Here is a 26,633-nt window from a genome sequence, read left to right on the forward strand (position 1 = left end):
GCAACAAGGGAGGGGGATGGAAATGAAGCGGACAGAACAAGGGCTATGCAAGAAAACGCTAACAAAAATATCAAACACCCTGTCCCAACATAAATCAGTGAGCTGGAGAGGAGCCAGCAGAGAAAACAGTGTTGGCAGGAAGAAAGTGGCTGAATTTACCTTCGCCACCTATAACAAAAATCTGCGATGTCCCAGAGGACAAGGACTATGACTGGTTTTACTCCCTTTATCCTTCTCAGGATGTCTGACACAATGCTGCCCCCCTCCAACATGCCATGCTTGTCCATGTTTCTGTGCCTCTGCACACGTCATTCCCTCTGCCATGACGCCTTCCCCTGCCCTGCCTCGTGAACTCTTACTCAGCCTTCACCTCCTCTGTGGAGCCTTCTCCAGCCTTTCTACCCACCTCTGCACTCCCCCTCCCTTTATTCCAGCTCCTTCTACATCATAGCACCGTAGAGACTGTTAAAGGAACTGGAAGGAAAGCTCTTCAAAGGAGCAGACAGAGTCTTGGTCCCTATGAACCTCTAGGTTCAGGCAGTACTTGGCACACAAACAGTGATGACATGCCTGCAGAATGAATGAGCAGGTGCACAAGTGAAAGGGCCCTAAACATCACTGGAGTATATGGGCTGCTCTGGGTGGAAAGAAGGAGTTAATAATCAGGCAAACTTCCATTCCCTAGTTTTTAGCTGCATTTCACCCCAGTCTCTGCTTCTAGCATCACATGGCTTCCTTCTGTGTAAGTCCTCCTCTGTCTCTTATTGGATTTAGGGCGCACTCTAAACTAGTTTGATCTCATCTTGATCCCTTCCTTCATTACATCTTGAAAGACCCTATTTCCAAATAAGGTCACGTTCTGGGTTCCAGGTGGTCATGCATTTGTGGGGAGACACAATTCAGCCTGTTTCAGATACCATCTCCCCCAAGAAGGCATCCTTGATGAGCCCTCACCACCACCACCCCCTCACCCCAGGTGGAGCCATGTGGCACGGGCTCCTCCTCTTCCCATCTCATCAGGAGCACCTCCTGGGAAGGGACTGTGTCTTTCATCTCTGTATCCCCCACTCCAGCCCCACAGGGCCTGGTACTGCAAAGACATTCAGTGAACATGCATAAGCTAAATCCAACCCTTTCACAGGGACTAGCAAACATTGTATGGACTCTGAGACTAATGTGCACAAGACACAGCTTCTGAGCAGCTTCCCAAGAGTACAGGGTGAACAATACCTGCCAAATGGCAATCAAGAAGGAATTGGTTGATTGGGGCGGGGGGTGGGGGGGTTGCAGGGGAGCTCAGTCAGCTAAGCATCCAATTCTTGATTTCGGCACAGGTCCTGATCTCACGATTCATGAGATCAAGCCCCACATCAAGTTCCACACTGACAGCACAGAGCCTGTTTGGAATTCTCCAGCCTTTCTACCCCTTTCTGCTCCTCTTCTGCTCTCCCTCTCAAAATAAATAAATAAAAAGTAAAAGAAAAAAGAAGGAATTAGGGTCGGGCATAAGAAGTTATCTGAGAGAACTAATCTGTTAGCACAGTGTCACCCATAATGCCCTATTTTTGATCTTGCCAACATAAGCCTTTGGGGTGATGTCATGAGAGTGAATCCGATGCTAAGGATGCTGGGGAGAAGGAAGTCTGTTTTCTGAAATGTCAGCTTTCACGCAATCTTATAGGAATTCTAGGCTCCTGTTCAAATGCCACGTTATTCTCTTCATGTGGGGAAATTTGGTTTTTTGCTTTCCCTAAAGACATCCATGAGTCTCTCTTCCTCCTGATTTCACTTATTTCATTTAATTAGAATTCCAGGGCATGCAATCCAGAATTCCCCAGTAATGCTCCCATAACAAGCCAGCTGTCCAGGAAAATGGTGCTTTGAGGACACAGACAGGGATTCAATAATGTGAGGTGTTTCTAAGTTAGAAAGATACAGACAGGAAATTCTGTCCTATTCAGAATCAGAGGCTGTCTTTGTAGTTTCCCCAACAGTCCCATCAGCACTGCGCACATTCAGAGACAAGAGGGCCACCTCAGGACAACTGCAAAATCAGAACCTTCCAAAAGGGGTTGGGAGGGAAGCAATGCAGAGACATCTATGCTCAAGATAAGACCAAGGAGAAAAATAGCAGAATTCATTAGCAGAGTCTCTGAGACATTTATCTTTTGTCGAGTATTTGAGAAAAAAAGAAAAAACAGAATTAATCCCCACTTGGAGTATAGATTGATTTGGCTTACTTACCTGAAGAGTAAACTAAAGCTGTTAATGGATTTGCCCATTTACTAAGCACTGAACCTGCATTACCCAGCTCAGTTAACACAAGAAGCTTCTCGCACCTCCTCAGCACCCTTCCTGACCACCCTAACCTAGCCCCCATCCCACCCACTGCATTGTCCTCTTGCGCTCCTTATTTCTTCCCTTCATACCTTTTAATCATAATTATTTATTGCCTTACTTGCCTTCCTGAGTTTATTTAGTTGACATCCCCACCCAAATGGAAGATCCCTGAGAATGGAGAATGGCTGCCCTGTTCATGTCTGTTTCCCTGGTACCTGACACAGAGAAGGCAATCAACAAAGATTTGTTGAATGAATGAATGAATGAATGAATGAATGAATGAATGAATTGAATGAACGGCAATCCAGGCATTTAGGATGAGCGTAAAAGAGAGAGAAGGTAAGTTTGGGAAATGACACAGGAGAGGGGAGAAATATGGGGAAGTGGTTGACTGGCATGGGAGGGCACAGTGGTCTTTATCCAGGTGAGTGTTGTAAGAAGATCACTCTGGTGGCAACCAGTGGAAGCATGGAGAAGTCCAGAAAGTTTAGATGGCAGGCTATTCCCATCCCCAGGAAGGATGATGAGGTATGGCCACTAATGTAACAGTTTACAAGTCTTCACATGTCTGTGCCCGTCACAGAGGACAGTGGGCATTTGTCCGTAACCCATCTCCTCCCTGGACATAATGATGAGACACAAAATCCTAAGCGGTCACCCTCTAAATCCTCCCATGTGAAAGAAGACCCCAGGCAAACCACTTACCCCACTAAGACATAGTTGCCAAATTATATTTTAGGCATTATGATATTTTCCTCATTCTCAGGGCTTGATGAAGGGGAAGCACCTGAGATGACCTTATAAATGTCTAAAGCAACAGTAGCCACTATGAACGCTGGGGGTAATAACAGATGTAGAAGTAAAGTGTACAGTGACATTTTGAATGTCAGTGACACTTAAAATTTAAATTTACAATGACATTGTAAATAACAATGGTAGCAGAAAGGATGGAGGGGGAGGAGGTGGCAAAGCTTCATGGGTATATTGCATAGGGATGCAATGATCTCTCACCAGACTATACAACAGGCCCCCTAACCACTCTTCCTGGCTCCAAAGTCTCCTCTTCTAGCTCCCCGTCCCCTGCTAGGGGCAATCCTAGCGGGCTTGGGGAAAATCAATAGATCCATTTATCTTTCTGAAAGATAAACCTGGCCAGATCTCTTCTTTGCTTAAACCCCTTCAATGGTCTCCCACCTCAAAAAATTCAAGCTTCACTTCCATACCTATGAGGTCCTTGTATGTGGAAGAATAAATAGCCTCCACCAGAATAGGTAACAAATAAAATGGTAGAAGGGCTCAGTCCTGATGAATGTGGTCAAGGCCTTAGTTTCTCAAAATGTCTTCAGGGAAATATTTTTTTGCCCTCAAAATTGCCTCCTTTTCATCTAGAATGATGATTCATTTCATTATTCAGTGACTGAAAATTCATGAAATTTTGTGGTTAAAGCAAAAATGTGTCACACACAATTCCATATGTCCGTGCAGTGGGGCTGAGAAAATCTAATGATGAAAACCATCATTTCTTCCCCCAAAGTTTAACAGATCTCTCCACCTCTTTTTTTTTAACTTATAATATTTTTATCTCCTTAATTAAAAACATTGCTTTGAAAAATAATTAGATATAAGACTCCATAAATAACCATAATGGTCGAAGCACTGTACTTTCTTAGATTAGTTTCAAGATTCAAATTCTCAAATGCAAATGTAACATTTCTGAGTCAGAGAGTTGGAAGGAGGCCTGGGTGACCAGTTGGTCCAATCCAGAGAGACAACATGGAGAAACAGAAACAGCAGTGGGCTTCATGAAAAAACATCTGAGGACCTGGATTTGAGGTTTGGCTCTCCCTGTAGAGAGATGGATTCCTCAGGCAGGTCACTAAGCTACAATGTCCTTGCCTGTAAAATGAATGAATCTCATCTGCCAAACACTCTTGAGAAAATCACAACTGTTGGGGCATCGGGGTGGCTCCGTCAATTAAGCATCTGACTCTTGATTTCAGCTCAGTCATGATCTAACTGTGAGATTGAGCCTCGTGTTGGATTCTACACTGACAGCCCAGAAGGTGCTTGGGATTCTCTCTTCCTCTCCCCCTACTTGATTGATCTCACACTAGCACTCTCTCTCTCAAAATAAATAAATAAACATTTTTTAAAAAGAAGAAAATCACATCAGGGCATCTGGGTGTCCGACTTCCACTGAGGTCATGATCTCACAGTTTGTGGGTTCAAGCCCCATGTCAGGCTCTGTGCTGACAGCTCAGAGCATGGAGCCTGCTTTGGATTCTGTGTGTGTCTCTCTCTCTGCCCCTCCCCACCCCCCTCTCGTGTGCACACTCTCTCTCAAAAATAAATAAACATTAAAAAAATTAATAAAAAAAAAATTCGCAGGGCACCTGGGTGGCTCAGTCGGTTGAGTGTCCAACTTCAGCTCAGGTCATGATCTCACAGCTGATGAGTTCGAGCCCCGCATTGGGCTCTATGCTGACAGCTCAGAGCCTGGAGCCTGCTTCAGATTCTGTGTCTCCCTCTCTCTCTGCCCCTCCCCTGCTCGCACTCTGTCTCTGTCTCTCAAAAATAAACATTTAAAAAAAATAAGAAGAAAATCGCAACTGTAAAGGGAAAAGACATTGCTCTATGATGGCCAGCAAAAAATACCCTCCCACATTCTTCACTGCACCCCTGTAGGCTCAACATCCTTTTAGTCTGGGGAAGCAAGAATAAAGGGATGACTAGAGAAAGCCACCAAACACACTCATATAACCAGCTTCCAGGTCAGGAAACAGGACATTACAGCACCCCAAAAGGCCCCTTCACAACTCTACCAGTCATTAGACTCTCCAAAAAGAACTACTATTTGGACTTCTAACACAGATTAATTGTGCCTGTTTAAGAAGTTTATATAAATGGGAATAGATAGTTTGAACTCTTCAGTACAGCTTCTTTTGCTCAACATTAACTTTGTGAAATTCATCCATGTGGTTATGTGTAGTTATAGTTTGTTCATTCTTGTTGCTTATAATACTCGACCATACAACGATATTACAATTCACGTTTCTGTTTTACTCTTGATGGGCATTTATGTAGTGTCCCATTTGAAGCTATTATAAACTTTCTCGTACATACCTTTTGGTGAACATATGTTTACCTATCTGTTGAGTATGTAACTAGGAATGAAATTGCTGGGTCATGGGGTGTACATATGTTCAGCTTTATAGATATGGCCAGTTTCCAAACTTGTCATACCAGTCTCTGCTTCCACCAGCAGTGTATGAGAATTCCAGCTGCTACACATCTTTAACAATACTTGATATTGTCTTTCTTTTTCATGTTAGCCATTCTGGTGGGTGGGAACTGGTATCACATTGCAGAATGATATTTTTAAAGTGTAAATCAGATTATGTCACTCTGCCAATGGTTCCCTTAGCATTCAGAATAAAACCTTCAAGACCCTGGTTACCTTGGCTTTCTTGCTGACTTCATAGTGACACTCTACTATGTTTCAGCCCCACCTCTTTCTTTCTAGTCTTCAAATATGCCAAGGTCATTCTCAACTCAGGATCTTTACCATTGACTGTTTCCTCTGCCTGGAACGTTCTTCCTCCAAATATTCCCATGACTATCTCCTTCTTGTTCATTCATACATTCAACAAATACTATCGAGTGATAATCAGGTTCCTTCTCAAATCTCAGCTCCCTCTAAGAATCCTTCCCTGACCACTGCCTAGTGTAGTCATGGGTACTCCCTCACACCATACCACATTCACTCTCTAGTCTCTTGCTTTATTTTACTTGTAGCACTTATCACAACCTCTACTTTTTCTTTTAAGATTTATGTGTTTTCTGCCTTATCATATTAGGATATAAATTAGCAGCCAAGACAGTATATCTTCAATGCCTAGAATAAAACATAGCATAAGTATTTAACAAATATTTGTGGGATGAATGGAGAGTTCACATAAGGGATTCACACATAGATTCCCAAAGATAATTGTAGAATATTAAAGTTAATAGAGCCCCTTCCTTTTCCCCCCTACTTGATTGATAAAAATGAAGCTCAGGAAGATAAAAATGACTTGGCCAAGTTCATGGTCAGCAGCAGAAATGGGGTTTGAACCCAAGCTCATGACTTCTAGTTCTAGTACATTATTCTACCTATGAGAACTAGGGAATAAGTCTTAATTGAATGAGTCTCTAATTATTGAATGTTGGACATTAGGAATTGATTCAGCACAGTGAAGTCCTCCTCCAATACCACTCATAGACGTGTTTTGAAGACAACACTTCAAGAAGATATGACAAGGGAATTGTTTCTGGTTCCCCAAAATCACCCCTGGCCTTGCCTCAGAGAAAGAGGACGATGTTGAGAGGGTTAAAATGGACAGGGCTGACTCTCAGTCCATCTTCCATTCTCTACAGAGAGAAAAGAGAACTATCTTGGCAGGAACAATCTCCCTGGACTCCCAGGGCCTGGGATCTACCAGGAAATCATGCCCCACCAGGTGAGGGCCCTGTCTCATGCTTAGTTTGGGTGAAAATCAGGTTGTACCACAATGTGAGCCTCAGGACTAGTTACATAATTGGATGTGTAATCAGTACCTTCCAGATCTTCAGCCAAAAGCACTCCTGATACCACTTCAATCTTGCTGAATCATCTCTAAACCCCATGACTGGATGATTCACTGATCTCCTCTGGGGTCATGACTATCAGGTGTTCACCCAGAAATGAGAACTAAATTCATAAGGGGAGAGATGCTCTTGTTGGAACTCTGGTTTTTCCAGTCCTTCAACCTACCATCCCTTGGATTTCCAAAGAGTGATGGAAGCCACCTTGGTCTCTTCCTCATTAATCTAAATAAATGGGTGAAAGATAACCAGAGACCAACTATGTAAGATAGGGAGCTAGTGTTTGGAAAGAAATCAACCTAGATGATAAAAAACATAGAAATCCACAGTCTCCTACCACATTTCTGAAATCCAAAAAGCTCTGAAAACCAATTCTGCTTCTTTGTTCCTTTTTGTATATTGGCAGTGAATTCATTTGGCAGCAAATCCTGACAGGAAAAACTGACATGAGACTATTTTTAGTCTTTATTTCTCCATTTCAGGTGCATACTCATACATTTTCATGCCAGAATATCACTGTTGGATTATGAGGTGCTGAATCAGACCCCAATGGGTTGTTTCAGAATATAGTATATAATGCATCTTGGAGTGCCTGGGTAGCTCAGTTGGTTGAGTGACTGACTTTGGCTCAGGTCATGACCTTGCAGTTTGTGGGTTTGAGCCCCGTGTGGGGCTCTGTGCTGACAGCTCAGAGCCTGGAGCCTGCTTCAGATTCTGTGTCTCCCTCTCTCTCTGCCCCTCCCCCACACATGTGTGGGTGTGCTCTCTCTCTGTCTCAGAAATAAATAAACATTAAAAAAATTTTAAAAATAATGCATCTTATCACTTTAATAAAAGCTGAAAAATTCTTAATACCCAAACATATCTTGCTCCTAAGATTTCAGATAATAATGGTAGACCTGTAATTCTTCACTAATCATATTTGTTCTGCACAAAAAGCTAGGGAAGGCAGTATTGTCCCCATTTATCAAATGAATTAACTGAGGCTCAGGGAAGTTAAATGACCTGTTATTTATTGCTGTATAACAAATTGCTCCAAAACTTAGTAGCTTGGAACAACAATAAACGTTTGTTACTTCACAGCCAGGGATTTGACAGTAGCTCAGTTGAGTGGTTCTGGCTAGAGGTCTCTTGTGAAATTGCCATCAAGATGTCAACCAGTTATCCGGCATGTTTTATCTGAAGGTTTCATCACGACTGAAGGATCCACTTCCAAGATGGCTCACTCACATGGCTTTTGGCAGGAGGCCTCAGTTCCTTGTCACATGGACCTTTCCAGAGGTCTGCTTAAGTGACCTCCCAACATGGCAACTCAATTTCCCCAGAGCAAGTAATCCAAAACAGAGCAAGATGGAAGCCACATGTCTTTTATGGCCTGGACTCAGAAACCATATTCTGTCATTTTCACAATACCTTACTGGTTACACAGGTCAGCCTCTCCAATGTGAGAAGGAACTACGGAAGGACATGAATACCAGGAAGCAGTTATCAACGGGGACCATCTTGGAAGGCTGGCAACCACAATTAGATAAAATCATTTGTTTACATTTTACAGATGAAAATCTAAGCAATTGGTCCAAGGTTGCACAGCTGGTCAGATGCAGAATAGGACTTAAATCCAGGTTGACCAACTCCAGAGTCCATACTTTTTAAATTATTACATAATATCACCTCCTTCATTTACTTAACCATCCTCCTAATATATTGAATTTAAGTAAATTCCTATTTCTTATTACAATAAACAACACTGAACACTTTCTACATAAATCTGTACCTCCATATCTTGTTCTTTTATTGGCACAAGTGCCTAGAGGCAGAATTGCCAGCTCAAAAGACATGAACTTTTTCAATTCTCTTGACACATATTATAAAAAAATAATTGCCAGAAAGGAAACACCAATTAACAATCTCAGAGAAAGTTTGCATGAACATGTATCTCACTACATCCTTGATACAATTGTTTGAATCTCTGTTAATTTTATAGGCTATAAAGACTTATTTCGATTTGCATTTATTGGAACATTTCTTTTTCTCATATGATTTTTATTATTTGTCTATTTGTATCATTTAGGGTCTTTGGTTGTAAGAAACAGAATTTGACTAATTTTAATTAGACAGGGAAGTGTTGAAAGAATACAGGTGGTTCACAGAATTAAAGGAAAGCTTGGTAAATCTGGCAGGGACCAGAGCATCCCCAGGACCCTAGGCAACAGAAAGAGAAGGATGTCTTGTAGGCCACCATTACTAGGATGCATCAGTTTCAACATTCTGTTCATCTTTGGGTCAAAGAGCCCTAGCTTGAGTCATATATCTAACTTTGGGTACGGTAAGGTGAGGTACTTTGATTCAACCAAGACAGCACTTAGTGGAAAGAGATAATTACCCAGAAGTCAATAAGTTGCTACTGGGGTGCCTGGGTGGCTCAGTTGGTTAAGCGTCCAACTTCAGCCTAGGTCATGATCTCTCCATTCCTGAGGTCAAACCCTGCGTCAGGCTCCGCGCTGACAGCTCAGAGCCTGAAGCCTGCTTCGGATTCTGTGTCTCCCTCTCTCTCTCTGCCCCTCCCTCTCTCTCTTTTTCTCTCTCAAAAATAAATAAACTCTAAAAAAAATAAAAATAAAAAAAATAAGTTGCTATTACCCAAAGAAAGGAGAAATGCAACCTAGACAACCAAAGAACAATAAATGTCTATTACAGGGTTTAATTGGATAGATCCCAAACCCATTCTCTTAAGTTAAAAGTCTTCTGCTCCTTATGCTGGTTCATGATCTACCCTTATTAATTGTCCAAGTAAAGCAATTTTTTAAAATCCCATTACTTTGTTTTTACCTAAAAGTTCAGCATTACCATGGACAAGCTGGAGAAGAGTTCTTTTTGGCTGGGAAAAAAAAGTCTCGAAATGTGAAATGTGGAGATAAGACTCCTTCAAAGTTGCCAAGTAAAATAGCCAAAATCAAAGGGTCATGAAGAGCCCTAGAATGGTCTGAATGTTTGTCCCCACCCCCACCTGCAAAATTTACATGTTGAAATCCTAATGCCCAATGTGATAATATTAGAAGGTGAGGCATTTGGGAGGTAATTAGGTCCTAAGTGTGGAGCCCTTATGAATGGGATTGTCTTATAAAAGAGACCCCATATCACTGCCTAGCCCAGTTTTCATCTTATGTGGATACAGTAAGAATCTATGACCTGGAAGACAGCCCTAAACCAACTACACTGTCACCCTAATCTCAGACTTCCAGCCTCCAGAAAGTGAAAAATAAATGTTTGTTGCTTATTAGTCACCCAGTTTATGGCATTTTTCTCATGACACCAAATGGAGTAAGACAAGCCCTTTATCAGAGGTTAGCAAACTTTTTCTGTGAAAGGCCAGATAGTAAATATTTTAGGCTTTGAGAGAATACATAGTTTGCCACAACTACTCAACTCTTCTGTTGAAGCACAAAAGTAGTCATAGACAATAAGGAAACAAATGGGCATGGCTGTATTTCAATAAAACTTTACTTACAAAAGCAAGTGTCAAGCAGGATTTGGCCCAGGGTGGGTGGGGGGTATAGTTTGCTGACTTTCCTTTAAATTAAACAACAACAAAGCACATAATGCTTTTGTTTATGGCTGTTTCAACCCTGGCTCCAAAATGATAAATTTTTCCCTATGATTTTAAAGAATTTAGCTTCAGTTGCCAATATTTAGAACAGTGTTCACTTGATTTATCACCTACATTTTAACCATAAATTACTTCAGATGATTTTTGCTTAAAAAAAATATGGGAGCAATAACAAACTATTAGATAGGAACTCAATATCCACATCAAACTCAAACTCAACTCTATCTATGTAGATGGGGAAAGTAAATGTTTTTATTCATTCAAGAACATTCAACATGCATTTACTTAGCACTTACTGTATGCCAGGGACTGAGGCTGGATACATAAAATACACAGGCCCAGGCCTTAAAGAGTTTAAGCCTGATGGAGAAACTTGCAGTCTAAAAAAACAATCCATAGTTGAGTGTTATTCTAATGGATAATAGATGGGTATTACAGAGAACCAGAATCAGGTTTAAATAGCTATAACTGTCTGAAAATGGAACAGGGTGCCTTATGGAAAGGATAGCCAATGCCTAAGGGCAGTTCCTAATTTGAGTAAATGCTCAAGCTAGATAATCTATAAGATTCTATAATCATCAGACATCCCTTAGAGTGCCTGTTTTAATGGGTGCCCTCCTCAGTATGCCAGGTTGAGCCCCCAGTGACTAAATCTGTATCATGTCCCCATCCATGTGTCCATGATTGGTGCAGGAGCCAACAACTGAGCCAAGCAAGGTATAGTAGAAAAGTCTTCAAAGATGCGCACCCTTGATTTCTTTCCTCTCTCTATGCACATGCTATTCTTCACATCATCGTGGGGGAGGTGTGTTTCATTCTATGCTTGAATCTGGGCTGGGAGTAATTTCTTGACTTACAGTATATGGTAGAGTGACGCTGTCTGACATCTAACACTATGTCAGAAGAAGCTGGCAGCTTCCATCTTAGTCCCTCAAAGCATTTGCTCTTAGAACCCAGCGACTGTATTGTGGGGAAGCCAAACAGCCCCATGGAGAGACCCATATGAAAGAGACTGAAGTCTCTCCATTGGTGATCTGTCTGAACTCCCAGCTAACAACCAGGAACAACCTGCTGGTCATGGGAATGCACTGTCTGGAAGTGGATCCTTCAGCCTGCTATCAGCCCCACCAGCTGAGCCCTGCCTAAATTCCTTACCCATACATCATGAGATAGAATTGTTTTTTAAACAATTTGGGGGTAATTTGTTGTTCAGCAAAAGATCATTGGAACATGAAACCAATCATGGTTTTTCTCTCCCAAGAATTTGAAATTTAGGTTGCAAACAGGTATTAAAATTTTTAGGAGTTGAATCTTATAAAAGCAACCCTTGAAGTGCGTTAGATTCACATGGAGAAATTATATAAAATGTAAAGTTCCAGGCTGTCACCTTTCCCCCAAATTTCTGAACCAGTCAGATTGGGTACAGCCTGGTAATATTTTAAGCAAACATTTTAAGCAAGCATCCAGGTGATTCTGATATCATGGACTAAAACGATGATTTGGATACACAACTTAGAGAGCTAACAGACATATATACTTAGACTTTCCCTCACCCTGTGTCCCCAAACTGGCCTTGACTTGAGCCCCTGACAATCCAGTGTTAGCTATTTGTAGCCTGAAGTCTGGTTGGACCCCAAGGTTAAGAAAAGCCCACGTCAATAAAAAACCCAGTAGAGGAGATGGTACTTGAATCCTCACTAACCCCCAGTTCACTTCTAAATTGAGCTTGAAGACAATCACCTGCCTAATTTTAGAAACCTGAAATATCTAGGGCTGCAAGACTAAAGACGTCTTTAAACTACAATGTTAAATGCAATATAGTCCTTGTTATATTTTTTCCTCCAAAAGGCAAATCTCATCAGCCACCTTGGGGATTTTTCTGGATTATATCGCAGCCAACACGATTCTCTCAATAAGACAGGCCGGCTGTAACTGCCATTATCTGCAGACAGAATTTCAAAGGGCTGGTCAGTGTGTGTGAAGTCTGGCATGAGGCGGCTGCCTTGGGGAAGATTTTCTTTGAGGAGTTCAGAGAGGGAAGCTGATATATAGGCACTGGACTCCCACAGTCCTGCTTTGGTGAGACATGAATCGGGTCAAGGTCTGTGTGTTCTTTCTTGCTTGAAGGTTTATTTGGGAACAAGGAAAAGAGGGAAAAAATCTCTGCAAGTTAAGTTGGTGTACTATTCATCTCTTCCCACCGCCAGCCCCCAAAACAAATACTATGGAAGGGGGCATTTGACGGGTCTCAGAGGGAGGAGCCTGGAGCTTTCAACCATGGAGGCAATGCCAGCAAACTCAGGAAGTGGGTGAAATTCACTTTGGCTGCCTTCTCTCAACTTTGTTCTTAATAAGACCTCTCTCTGCCTTGGCCTTTGTTCTTCATACTGCCCTTCCATTCCTCGCTTGTTCCCCAAACTAAGGTTCCCCACCCACACGTGGCTTATTCAGGAAATAACTTAAGTTCTAGAAGTGTTTTCTCCTTTCCCTTCTTTCTTTTTTTAACCAACCCATCCCTTCCATCAAAACCTACCCTTCCCATCTCCCATGCCCTAGGGACCCTTCCCACTGCCTCACCACTACACTAATCGGTGATGATTTTATTATTAGCCTTCAGCAAAGATGCAATCCCTCTGGGCACCAAGTGATTGAAGCGTTAGGCTCACTGGCAGTGAGTTGAGAGGGTTTAAAGCAATGCATGGCCCCCTCTCGGTGCCAGGCACACATAGAGGCTCAGAGGAGTCACAGGTACCACAGTGGAGCCCCTGAGAAAAACTTAGTTACTGGGGAGGGGAGATTTCATTCTTAATGAGGGTGTAATTGAATATGTCTAGATTTTGGAATAAAAATGACCTTTCCGGTAACTTAGAATCCATTTATTTTTCCCTGTGCAAATGAAAAAAGTTGTTTTCTTTTTTAATCCAGAAAATAAAACCACCTCAAAAATTAAATTAAAAAATGGAAGTCTGACACTCATCCCTCCAAGCTGTTACTGGCTGATTCTTGGCAAAGTTTTGGTGGGTGGTTCAAGTTCAAGGCACATCACAGCCCTTGGCCCTCGCTCATCAAGAAGGAGGTACTACATCAGCCCAGCTGACCAAAGTTCTTTTCCCAGCTCACCTACCTTGGAACCAAAGATTCCCATAGTGACTCTGTTCTCGCAGGAAGAAATCTGGACTAGAAATCAGAAAACCTGACTTCTGACCCACATTCTGCTGTTAACTGTGGGGTCTTGACCTTCACAGGAAAATGAGGAGTACAAACCTGGAAAAGTCTCTAATCCTAAAATAACTAGGAACCCAAGATTAAAGGCCTCTGTTTAACATACAAGTAAATACCCTCAAAACAAAATCAACATATTAATCAACAATTACCCACTACCGGTTAGCTCAAATGAGCCTCGTGGCTTAGCTTACCCGTTTTCTCATAGGTCCTAGAGGATACTGCAAAAGACCAGTAATTTAAGTAGGGTGAAAAGAAGGGAATGATCTAGGAGATGGGGGTTTCTTAAGGAAGGGGAGGAATCTGGTGGGAGGCCCCTGCTGGACCAAAGGAAAGCATAAGACTCCGGACCCCCAGGCTGGAGGCACCGCAAGGAAAGAAAGTCAGGAACAAGGCACAAAAAACTAATTTTCCCCATTTCCCGTTATTTCCCTTGGCTGGGCCTAAAGAAAAACTGCAAGACGTTGGTCCTGGTGAGAGCCTTTTAGACCCCCGTAGACGCTTATTAAGTGGTAAATGACTCCAATAATGGTGAACCTAAGGCATTCTAGCCCGATCACTACCCTGACACAAGTCAAAATAGCTGTTCTCCTTCCTGTTTGAGAAATGAGACTCAGCTGATGTGGGGGCAGTGGGGAGAGGAAGGAAGAAAATAACGAGCAGTTACCTTTATTAAGCATCCACTCTGCACTAAGCACTGCGCTGGGTTCTCTTGTTAGATACGACCTATTTGCCAGGAAGACATTATTCCTATTCCATATGGGAAACACTGAGACTCAGAGAAGTGTCACTTGCCCAAGGTCATCTAGCCAGTGATGGGCACAGCCAGGATTTAAATCCATACCTCAGTGACAGCAAAACATTCTTTCCACAATGGCCATGGAAAATAAGTTTTAGCAAATGGGTTTTAACTTTCCACTTAAGTGATAAGCAAAGTAATGATAACAATTAACGTTTGACGAGGGCCTATTATTTGTCAACCACTGTGCTAAATGCCATCGTTTATCATGACATTTAATCCTTACTGTGACACTGTGAAAGAACTAATATCACCCAATTTCACTTCTAAGGAACCTGAAGTTAAGCAATTGGTTCAGGGACACATGGTGAGATGTCAAAGAAAAGAGTTAAGCCAGACAATCAAACACCAAAGACCATAATCTTACGGCTACACAGAGCACACTTATTTTAGTCCAATTCCCTATAAATAAAAGCTTGTTATTGCTCAATGTATTAGCAGGGATGAAGATAGAGGGAATTTTAACTACCATCCAGGCTGTTGACAGATCCAGAAATCACTCTTTGACAGCAGCTGGGAGTGACTGAGGGGTGAATGTTTTCAGAGTGGCAGGCCTGCCCTCAAAGCTATTCAGGCCCTAAACAAGACCTTCTCTGTGTCCCTGGTGTTCTTCAAACACACACACACACACACACACACACACAGCGCGCGCGTGCACACCAATTTCAACTGTCCTGGGACAAATGGCTGCCACTGTACCCCATCCTGCAGGAACAGCACCCTGACCTTCTCCCCTCAGGGCCTGGAAAATGTTTCTGGCATCTTTGCAGAGATGGGAAACCGGAGCGAGGAGGAGACGGAGGGGAGAGGTTAGAAGAGGGGGAAAACCCAGTGTCTATGTAGGCAAAGCGCAGAGGGAGGCTGAGCTAGTGAAAGAACATATTTCCGCAAACGGAACCAAAACATATTTCACAAACGCTGTTGGCCTTGCAAAGGATTAGCTGCTAAAGGACATGACCGTGGGTACCAATCTCTGTTTACAAGCTTCTCCTCTGCCCTCCCTGGAGACGTGACTTTCCATGTCCTCGATAAAGGGCTCATTAGCTGGTTACCTCAGCTGCAGAAACCCAAGCAATTCCTGGAGTCTCCAGGACAGGACTAAGGAGCAAGACCTGGAGGGCCTCTGGCCGTGGACACATTTTCACCGTCAGCAGGGACACGTGTGTCTTCAAGGGTCTCCCCACCACAAACAACTGCCTGTATACTTCTAAAAAGTCAGTGTTGTGAAAGATAAAAAAAGAGCTGAGGAGCTCTTCCAGATTAGAGAGGATTAAAGAGGCATGACCACTAAATGCAACGCATCATCTTCTGTTGCATTTTGGACTAGGAGGGGAAATCGCCAGTAAGGATGTGACTAGGGCAACTGAGAAAATTTGAATACGGAGTGTATTCTACTTTTCATCTCTTGGTAGTATTTTTCTTGAACTTTATGTTAAAGGATAACATATATACAGAAAACATGGCAACGCATACATACTGATCATCAACGTACAACTTAATGAAATTTCATCAAGTGAATGATACTTTTGTTAATCAGCATGCTGATTAAGAAATAGAACATCGAGATTTCCCGTGAAAACTCCATAATTCTCCCTTCTTGTCACCATTTACTTCCAATTCCACTCTTGCCATCCAAGATAACAATCACCCTGAATTTTAGCATTCAATGTTCACATTGAATTTTAGATTCAATTTGCCTGGTTATGCCTGTACATGTACATGTGCCTGTGTAATTCTTACTTTGATATAATTTTAAACTTACAAAAAGTTGTAAGAAAAGTAGGAAGAACTCCCGTGAACTCTTTATCCAGATTCACTTTTGATTACATTTTGATGTATTATCAGCTTTCTCTCATGCTGTCCTATCTGAACCATTCATGACTTAATTGAGATGTCAGGCCCCTCTACCTGTAAACACTTCGTTGTGTACATCCAAAATGTCCAAAAAACAGGACATTCCCTTATGGAATTACTTTCTATTATATAATTACACTACAGTTATCAGAATGAAGAAATTCTACAGTATCTTGTAGATTTTGCTTTATTTTAAAATATGCTAGGTATCAATTATTTGTTAATGGATTAAACACAGATTTACAACTAAATGGCCATAATTAGGACCACTCTTTCTTTGTGGAACTTATTGGCATATTGGAGTGTATTCTAGATAACAGTGTTTTACCCAAAGTTAAATCTGAAGCTAATCATTATATTGTGAGACTGAATATACAAATGGACAGTGGCCAGACTGTATGTAAAAATAGAACTCCGAGGGGCGCCTGGGTGGCTCAGTTGGTTAAGCGTCCGACTTCAGCTCAGGTCATGATCTCGCGGTTCGTGAGTTCAAGCCCCGCGTCGGGCTCTGTGCTGACAGCTCAGAGCTGGAGCCTGTTTCAGATTCTGTGTCTCCCTCTCTCTCTCTGACCCTCCCCCGTTCATGCTCTGTCTCTCTGTGTCTCAAAAATAAATAAACGTTAAAAAATTAAAAAAAATAATAAAAATAGAACTCCGATTGACAACCTGCAGCCACCTGCCTGGGAAACCAGCCCCTTATCTTCAGCAAACAGCCCTAGAAGCCAGACTTGCAGGAAGCCAGATTGCCATCTCCAGTGACAATCCAGAAAACCCAACAATAACTTCTGTAACCATTGGCCCCCAAAGGGTGAGGACTTGATTCATACCTGACAGCTTCCCTGATTTTTGTCCCTGCTTCCAACGTAGGACCAAGCAGGGAAAGTCAAACATGCACCGCTGACCAACCACATGGATCCTCCACGTCTCGTTAGCCCATCTCCACCTTCCTCGTGCCCACAGCCTCCAGTCAGGGCACACCTGAAGCCTTCTGCTGTCTCTCCAATAAAGCTTTCCCATTCCTCTGCCTACCTTTGAGTCTCTGCCAGAATTCAAGTGATGGTGGCCAACTCCCTTGCTATAGCCAGAATAAAGAGCCTTTGCTTTTCTCATTTGGTGGGTCTTCCTTTATTTCCACAGTTCTGTGGTTATAATGAGAAAATGTCCTTGTTCGTAGGAAACATATGCTGAAGTGTTTAGGGGCAAAGGTTCAGAAAAATATGTGTGCATCTAGACAGAGAGGGGGAGTGATAAAGTAAATGTGGTTATAAGTTAACAAGCAGTGAATCTGAGCTGAAGGTCGGGGGTGGGGGGTGGTTCTTTAGAGGAGAATCTTGCAACTCTTTTGTACCTTTGAAATTATGTCAAAATAAAACATCTTTTAAAAGTGTCCCTGGGTGATTGCTTACATCCTGACCAAACGGACTATACCTGTTCTCTAGGGCCTCGGATGATGGACTTGTGCCTTGTCTGTGTCCCTTGATCCATCTGCCAGTGCTCTCTCAGCCATACCCTCCCCACTCCACAGCACTTTCCCAACCCTCTGACAGTTATCCATTTGGGTGACTGGCTGCATAAAGAATCAGAATGATCTTGAAGTCCCCTTGCCCCTCTCCCCGGGGCCAAGGGGCACAGAAGAAGTGAGGTGTTGCTCTCATCATCAGCCGTCACATGTACCCCAGGCCTCGTGATGCAAATGACTCGTGACCTGGGGGTTGCAAGGATGGTTGGAGATGGGCCATCAGTTTCTTAAGACTAAGCTGAGTTCTTGGAACTGGCTGGACTTAACTATTACATTCCAAAGCTGCAGTATGTTACTATTCTCTAACCTTGACTTCTTACTCTTCTTTCTTCCTTGCAACTCACAGGGGCACCCTCTTATTCGTTAAACCTCTCTTATCCCTTCACACAGTGCTTCTTAACCCTGGCTGTATATTGAAATCATCTGAGGCTTTAAAAAATATTGATGTCAGCTCCTATGTCCCAGAAACCCTTATTCAATTATTCCAGGGTACAGCCTGGGGTTTGGGCTTTTTGTTGTCTTTGTTTTTGCTTTTAAACCCCCTGGAAGATTCTGACATACGGCCAAGATTGAGGACAACTGCCTTCATGCATTGTCAAAGACATTGACAAAGCTCTTCTCTCCCAGCTTTTCCATCTTTCTCATTGCTCTGGGAAGATTTCTGACCATTCCCTCAGACCTCACTGAAGCTGCCACATAGGGAATTTTCTCTAAAGTAGTTAGAATTTACTTGGCCTTTACAAAAGTGATTTATTTGAAAGTCTTGTCCCAACAACAAATTAAGGACAGATGAGATACATGAAAACCTTCTCTGGCCAATAACAATCAAAGGTAATCTTTGTAATTTCCTATAAATAAACTCACCCAGTCTATATTTACAGGGCAAAAGCCCCAGCACACATCCCCTTGTGACTGCACAAGCTGCTACAAGGCAGAAAACAACAGATTATCCATCCAGATGTAGTTATGAGATACTGAAAATACATGGGGCAAAGAGATGATGAAATTGCACCAGATTTACAGCAACAGGTGGTGGCCTCTCCTTGCAGGCACACACGTGGTCATCTGACCTCGCAGTCACACGAAAGGGAGAACAAGGAGGCCCGGCACCAAGAAGTCTGTTGAAAGATCTGTGGCTTGGATTCAAAGCAGGGAGAGCCCAGGAGATGCTAAGAAGCATGCATTTGCCCACTTCTCAGTCCAGATATTCATTAGAATCTCAAAGGAGACGTCTAGAAACTACTTGTCTGTCTCCAATCCCCCACTTGGCCCAATTAAATCAGTCTCTTCAGGCAGGGCCCAGGCATTGGTATTTTTAAAAGTTCCCAAGATATTCTAGGGTGCTGCCACTTGACTTTGAACATCACCATCGCTCATAGAATCCTCTTATCTCACCATCCAGGCAGGACACTGAGTTCCCTGTGCCCTCTGAACCAGGTGCTAGAGCCACATCACTTCCCCTCCCCCATAGTGTTGCCTTCTCTTCCCGCACCCTTTCTCCCATTACACACACATGTACACACTCACACATAGCCTCACACACATGGGCCCACAGAACAAAACTCCCAGCAATCCCATGTGAGTTATTACAGTTTCTTGCAAATGAGTTATTTCCTTAATTACCCTGTATCTGAGAGAAAGTAATTCTTCGTACCCTGTGGGGGCCCCACAGCATGTAGCAGAGCCTCAGGATCAATTAAATGTAAGTGGCAAATGGCTGAAAGTTCAGTTGATCCATTCAGCCAGAACTATCAGGAGGGAGTTGACCTCACTGAGCCCAAGACTTGGTATCCTGCAGGAGAGTCAAACAGCTACTAAACATTATGTACCATGGGCTGGATTTAAATTCTCACTCCAATATCTATGAGCTGTGTAACCTTAAACAAGTGACTCAATGTTTTCTCCAAACCTCAGTTCCTATATCAACCAAATGAGAAAATATCAATATCCAGCTCCTAGCATCGTTAGGTAACACATGTGAAGCACTTTCCAACTGCATAGTGGCCGACAGACAGTAAACAATAAATGGTCATAGCTAATTTCAATAGCCACATTCTTCTGGGCTCCATAGCACCTGGTGTTTATCTACTATAGTTTTTTATAACCATATATGTAATAGGCACAAGCTTTTTTTTATTCAGATAGTAACTTCTTTCTTTCACACTGCTGTGCCACAGCTCACCCTACACATTTACCTTCCCCTGAGAATGGGTTTGTGTCCCAACCCCTTGCTGCTCCCAAAGACAAACCCACAGCTTCACTAAGCAACAGACAACAATACAGATAATCTTCTAAAATATACAAAATTGCACCCAATTTTGACTCCTCCCTGGGATAGTCCCTGAAAGTCCCTGGAAACTCTGGATCTCTGTTTTCATTCCTGAGGGTGGTGTTCACCAAACCTCCCCATCTCCTGAGCTCCTCCTCTGGGTGGGCCTGGTGTTCCCTTCCCACATGAAAGCCCCTCTTCTCAGTCAGAGAGCATTGGGGTCAGACCATTGGTGTGTATTACTGGCCTCCAGTTGGTGCCCAACTGTCTCAAGTGAGTGACTTATATCTTTGAGGAGCACAGGCTAAGGAAACACTCACCTCTTTGGGCCCTGGCCTCTGGGGACTTTCCCTTACGTGAAAGGGTAATGGGCAGTGAGTCAACAATATTACCAAACATCCAGACTCCAACATGCACGTCACTCATATTTGCCCAGCCAATCTGCCTTGAGAGTGCAACAGGGTTCCAATGACGACAACAGTAACAGGGGGTAATTTGTGACTCCTTGAAACTGCCACCTCCACCCAGCTCTTTCCCAGACTGCCCTCAAGAACGTGCTCATGTGAGCTAGAGAACATTGTCTTCTGGGCTCTCCTATGGGGTCTGTCTCCTGACAAAGTAATGGCCCTGAAACTCCTTCTCCATCCAGATGCAGGCTGGTCTGGCCCTCTGTTCAGGCCACTCTCCTCCTGTTGATTCTCAGATGCATAGCGTCCTCTCACCCACACCACTTCCGTGCCCCACTGAGTTCTGCTTCACAGTCTTTGTGCTCACTGCTTTTCACGGGGTCAGATTCTGACTCTGTCATATAACAATCTCCCTCCCCCTGGTCAAAGAGCCAGGAGAGAGAGAAAGCTCTTGAACCACATACTTCCTGCTGAGCTCAGAAGCCTCCTTCCTTCCAACACCAACCCGTGGCCTTTGAGTCAACTGTTTGGCCACCTCCACCTCCCTCTCTCTCATTCCCAAAGGGCCCCTCAATCTCTCCTATTCACCGACCCATGGAAGATGGGCCTTACTGGCCTCTGGACAAGCCTAGACATGTCTGCAGTCAACAGAAGACATGCTTAACCTTCAAGTTAGGACCACCAACAGCCACAGTTTTCTGAGAGACACAGGGAAATAATAGATCATGCAAGATATAGTCCTTGGTGGGTTTAAAACCTAAAACCTAAAGAAGTACCACAGAATTGTAAGATGACAACGTTAGGGAAACTGAAACTGGGTAAGAGGTACATGGGGATTCTCTGTACTATCTTTGCAACTTTCCTATAAATCTAAAATTATGCCAAAATAAAAGGTCTGTTTGAAATAAATAATTGAAGGAAGGAAGAAAAGAAGGGAGAGAAGAAAGTAAGAAAGGAGGGAGGGAGGGAAAGCTGAAAATATTGTGTAAGTTCAGATGAGGAACGGCCACGATGAGGAAATTGAAGTCAGGTGTATTGCTTAGCATTGGTACAAAAATATAACATAGTAGGAAACTGTAAAATCTTTAAAAAGTAAAAATTAAAAAAGGAGACAAGCCTCCCTTTCCCCTCACATACACTTGCACACTGTATCTTCTCGACACACATAAACCTTCCACCATTACCACCCCACCAACAGAGAAGGAATTTCAGGCCCATGATCCTACCCTCTTGTAATCCAGGGTAAACATTAGTTCTGCTTACTGGATATTTTTGGCTCTCCACCTTCTGGGTTCATGAGGAATGTACTTCCTGGCCCCCTTGTGGGCAGTAGAGTCATTTGACCAGTTCCAGACAAGCAGTTGCAACCTGAAGTGACATATTCCAGGAGACATTACCAGATGACACTCTCCAAAGTTCACTTTCCTTCTGCCTCATTGATTACCTACACCCAAATCGGTGACTTCTCTGGCATCCTGAGTTGACAGGATGCCAAGCCTCCAAGTGATCCACAGTAGATATACATATAATATGGGTGAGAAATAAACCTTTGTTATTATAAGCCACTAAGATTTGGGGTTGTTTGTTACTACAGCATAACTTAGCCTATCTTGACTGACACACCCTCTTTTCCTGACAGATATTCCAGTCTTTCTCCCAACTGGTCTATTAGTTATCTGGTTATAGCATTCTGCCACCTGCCTTTCATTCTTCCTAGATACACTTTAAATACCTCTGAATAATAATATCTTCACGTCTTTGCTTGGCCATTTTCTTGCCTGAAATGCCTTTCCTCACCACATGTTGAAATTAGGTTCATCCTATAATGCCCTATTCAAAATAACCCTGGAAGCTTCCATAAGTCCCAGGTGGAAATAAATTGCTCCTGTTGTATTCCATAATATTTAATTTGATTTATTACTATAGATCTTATCATACTTTAGTAGGGAGAGTCTGTGTCAAGAAGAACTAAAGCTGGTTCACCTCTCTATTCTCCATAGGACCTAAAAGCACCTGGCACGCAGGTGGCACACTCCTGTTATTCTCCCCAGCCTTAAAATGCATTGGCTTTAAATCTGCAAACATCAAGCTAACATTTATTAATTACTCTTAGTCCTACAAACATTATTTAGTGCCTACTGAGGGGCAAGCACCATACTGGGTGCTGGGATTCAGAGATGTAAATGACATGATTCCTGCCTTCCCAAAGTCTTACCCTAGTGGAGGAAGAAGACACTGATGCAGGTAATTATAAATATGTACATCTCTATTCAGTACAACTTGCTTCATCAACTTAGGGTTGTGAAATGCTCACATGTACTTTTGTTTTCCCAGTTAGTAACTCAGCCCCCACATGCCAATATTGGCAGAAAATGTGGTATCTCCTTCAGGACATGACTTAGTCTAAAGAGGTTGGGGGGAAGAGGCAGAATCTTGCAGGCAGAATCCATCCTTTTCCATATCAAGCAGAGAAGAACTGAAGCCATCCCTCCACTTCCCACTCCTTCCGGTGTTGCTGTGGACCACGGAGCCCACACAGCTGAACAGATGGTGCTTGTCTGCTGTCACAGTACTGCACTCATGGATCCTGCCCACCCCACAGGGCTGCCCTCTGAGCAGGTGCCTCTCTATGGTTTCCATACCTCTGCTAAGCCACTATTCTCCAAAGCCTAGGCCCAGGGCTAGCCCAGGTTGCTTGGTCTAGAGAACCTGCCAGCATCAGCTGGAAGACAGTGCTGGTCCATCTCTCCCACACCAACCCTCAGATCCTGCATGTAGCTGGAGGCCCAGCCTAGATGCCCCCTTGCTTGAGGTAATTTTATTTCAAGAGCCACATTGCCCCTTCCATTTTCTGTTGCAAGCTTTGATCAGAGCAATCCCAGTCTATTCTGTGACAGCTCCCTAACTTCCAGTCTCAAGACTTCAGAAGTTGAGATATCAGCCCTTTCCCTCCCTGCAGGTCCCACTCATTACTCAAGTAGCTGTCTCACCTCTTCCCCCAGAACTTTGTGTCTTAGGAAAAAGATGGCTTTTGCTAAAGCATCCTCCTACACTCTGCTCTTTGGACCCAGGGTGTCCACTAGCTTTACATTCACATAAATAAGAGGACAACTTTCATGATTCTTCATGAAACAAAAAAGGGGGCAGTCATTCCAAATTTAAAAAATAAATCAGTCATGGAGATGTAACATAGAGCATGGCGACTATCGTTAACAATACTGTGTCGCATATTTGAAAGTTGCTAACAGAGTGGAGCTTAGAAGTTCTCATCACAAGGGAAAAAAAAACTGTGTAACTATTATGTAAGGTTATGGATGTTAACTACATTTATTGTGGTGATCATTTCACAATGTATACAAATATCGAATCATTATGCTGTACACCTAAACTAATACAATGTTATATATCAGTTACTATCTGAATAAAAAAAAAGTCTGTGCCTATTACATATATGGTTATAAAACACTATCATAGATAAGCACCAGGTGCTATGGAGGCCAGGAAAAAAAATATCTGATCCAGACTGGTTTCATGGAAAAACAAAAGGAGGAAGTCAGGGAAGGCTTCCTGTATCATGTATCTGCATTATGATGTCCCAGGTCATGTTCATCCTATATCCTGAGTGTCTGCAGGCAAAGGGGGCTTGTCTGTATGAACTCAAGTCCTCAGGTTAATGGCAGCTCAAGAACAGAGTCTCCACAGAAGTGAAGCATATATACCAGAGTAGAGGAGGAGATGGGGGTCACAGTCAGGCCAAGATATGACCAGACAGGATTTTAGGGAGTCAGGCATCTGAGTCCCAGCATCAGCAATCAGAGATACGCACACAAAGGTTTCAAATATGGAACAAACTCTTACTGTCCAGGCCACATTTTAGGAGCTGGGAATGTCACGATGAATAAGACAGACACAGGAGTACAGGTCAAGTCATTCAACTTCCTAAAGATTCCAATCCAGGAATGAGCAAGAAGAGAAGTATCCTCTGCCTGACAGTCAGGGAAGGCTCAGTGCAGGGGGACAATGTCGGAGGTCAATCTATAGGGCCTCAGCTGGTCTGAACAAATTTGGGAAAGGGAGACAAATTAGAAAAGAGGCTCCTACTTATGGGTTGACACAGAGTCAACTCTTGGTGAGAGGAACATGGGCCAGATTTCAGGCGCCACTCACCCTCTGGGCCAGGTGCCTTGGCAGAGTGTGCAAAAAGCAAATGCATTTGGCCTTAAAGGATGAATAGGAGAGCACCTCCAAATAAGGGGAAAGACACTCTAGGCAGAGGAACAACATGGACAAAGGCCAAGGGCTACATTAAGGCTTGAGCCTAGAGAATCTTTTAAACCTCCTGTTGAGGCAGGAAGTGGTCCCAGAATACAGGTGACCTGGGATGCAAAATACAGATAATCTGGGGTTCAGGGTACAGCTGACCTGGGATTAAGAGTACAGGCAACCTGAGGTTCAGGGTGCAGGTGATCTGGGATTCATAGGTGTGAATTTTAAAACAAACACCCCAATCAGAGAGCAAAGAAAAAATCATTGCTACTGGAGATCAGTTCCAAATCTAAGGAAGGTAAGGAAGCCTCTAAACTAAAATGACAGGGTGGCTCTGTCAGCAGCAGAGAAATTATTTAGTGAGTTTCGAAAATGTGGAAAACACCTGGGACCAGTTCAGTCTTTAAAAATAAATAAATAAGGGATTTCTCTTCCTTGTGAACTAGGATTCAGAGACTGGTTCTCCTGAAATAATTGTCCCTAGCTTTTCATTTCCCTTTGTGAGTTTGGAAAGGAACAAATACATCTGACTTGGCTGGATTTGACCTTCCCCATGGTAGACATATCATTCTCCCCCCCCCCCCCCACCAACCAAGACTGAATCACTAGGAAGAACATTTCGATCAGACCACCACCATCCACAGACAATTCAAGGGGATAAAACACATGTGAGTATGGACTTTAAAAGCCAATTTTTAAATAAAATAAAATGGGCTATTTGCTTATGCTAAGTTCTCCCAGAATTAGCCTGATGAAAAGGTGGGGGAGGCCACCCTACCATAACAAATGGTGTGAGCTGAAGGAGACAAAATGTATTCTGACTTCAAAATAGCTCTTCCCCAAGTTCAGCAAGTGCTATGAAAATCATTCCCTTGGAATATGGCACTGCCTCCTGAAGGTCCTATGAGGACCTTAAGAGGACTCATCTACACAGTAGCCATGTTCCCTTTCCCTGAACACAGTAGCTGATTTCCAGGTATCTGCCCCCAGATGGCCAGGGGCAGGGGGCAGGCCCAAGCAAGGAGTCAGGATTGGTCCAAGCATGTCAGGGGGATCTTACTGCCCTTGCCAGTCTTGGTTTAGCCATGGGCACATGCCATACTTCTGACCAATGAGATATAGGGAGAAGCAACTTATGGAAAAAAATATCTTAGCTCTTAGAAAGACACACTGGAAGGAAGAGAAGAGGAAGAGACACTGGATTTCTGATTCTGACTATTGGTGTATATGGATGTGTTTTCTGAAAGTGGTGTCCATCTTGTAACGTGGATGTCAGTTGGATTGAGTGATATGCACTAAGGGTAGCAAAGCCAAAAGGCAGGCAAAATCTGGGTCGACAATAATAATATGGAGCCATAGAATTAACCGATCCAGAAATGGCCCCTTTTTTAGGACTTTTGTTATAGGAGTTAATAACTATCCCTAATTTTTAAAGGCACTTTAAGTAAGGTTCTCTATTGTTTATAGCTGAAAACATCCTGATACAGACATTTTGATGTCTTCCTTACCTTGATACCCATTTACCCCTAAACACACTGGAGTTTGGATTGTGCATGCCCCAAATGCCACTGAATCCATTCTTTCTTCAATCCCCAGTGTCCCCCTAAAAAAGAGATCCACTGGTAAATCTTTAGACCTTAGCTGACTCAACTTCCCTCTCATATTTGACTCGTGCTCATAGCCTCCTCCTAGAAACTCTCCATTCCCTTGATTTTAATGACACTAAA

At 43.0% G+C, this 26,633-nt stretch overlaps 1 long non-coding RNA gene across 1 annotated transcript in view; it reads right to left on the reverse strand.

The window, feature by feature from the left end:
* Positions 1–21,840, reverse strand: part of LOC106986578 (uncharacterized) — a 74,214-nt gene extending 52,374 nt beyond the window's left edge. Inside the window, exon 1 of the long non-coding RNA XR_001432076.3 lies at positions 17,273–21,840. This is a non-coding gene — a long non-coding RNA (uncharacterized LOC106986578). The remainder of the gene's footprint in view (positions 1–17,272) is intronic.
* Between the last annotated feature and the right edge of the window lie 4,793 nt (positions 21,841–26,633).

Source organism: Acinonyx jubatus, chromosome F2 (assembly GCF_027475565.1).
Source record: "Acinonyx jubatus isolate Ajub_Pintada_27869175 chromosome F2, VMU_Ajub_asm_v1.0, whole genome shotgun sequence".
Lineage (NCBI taxonomy): Eukaryota > Metazoa > Chordata > Mammalia > Carnivora > Felidae > Acinonyx > Acinonyx jubatus.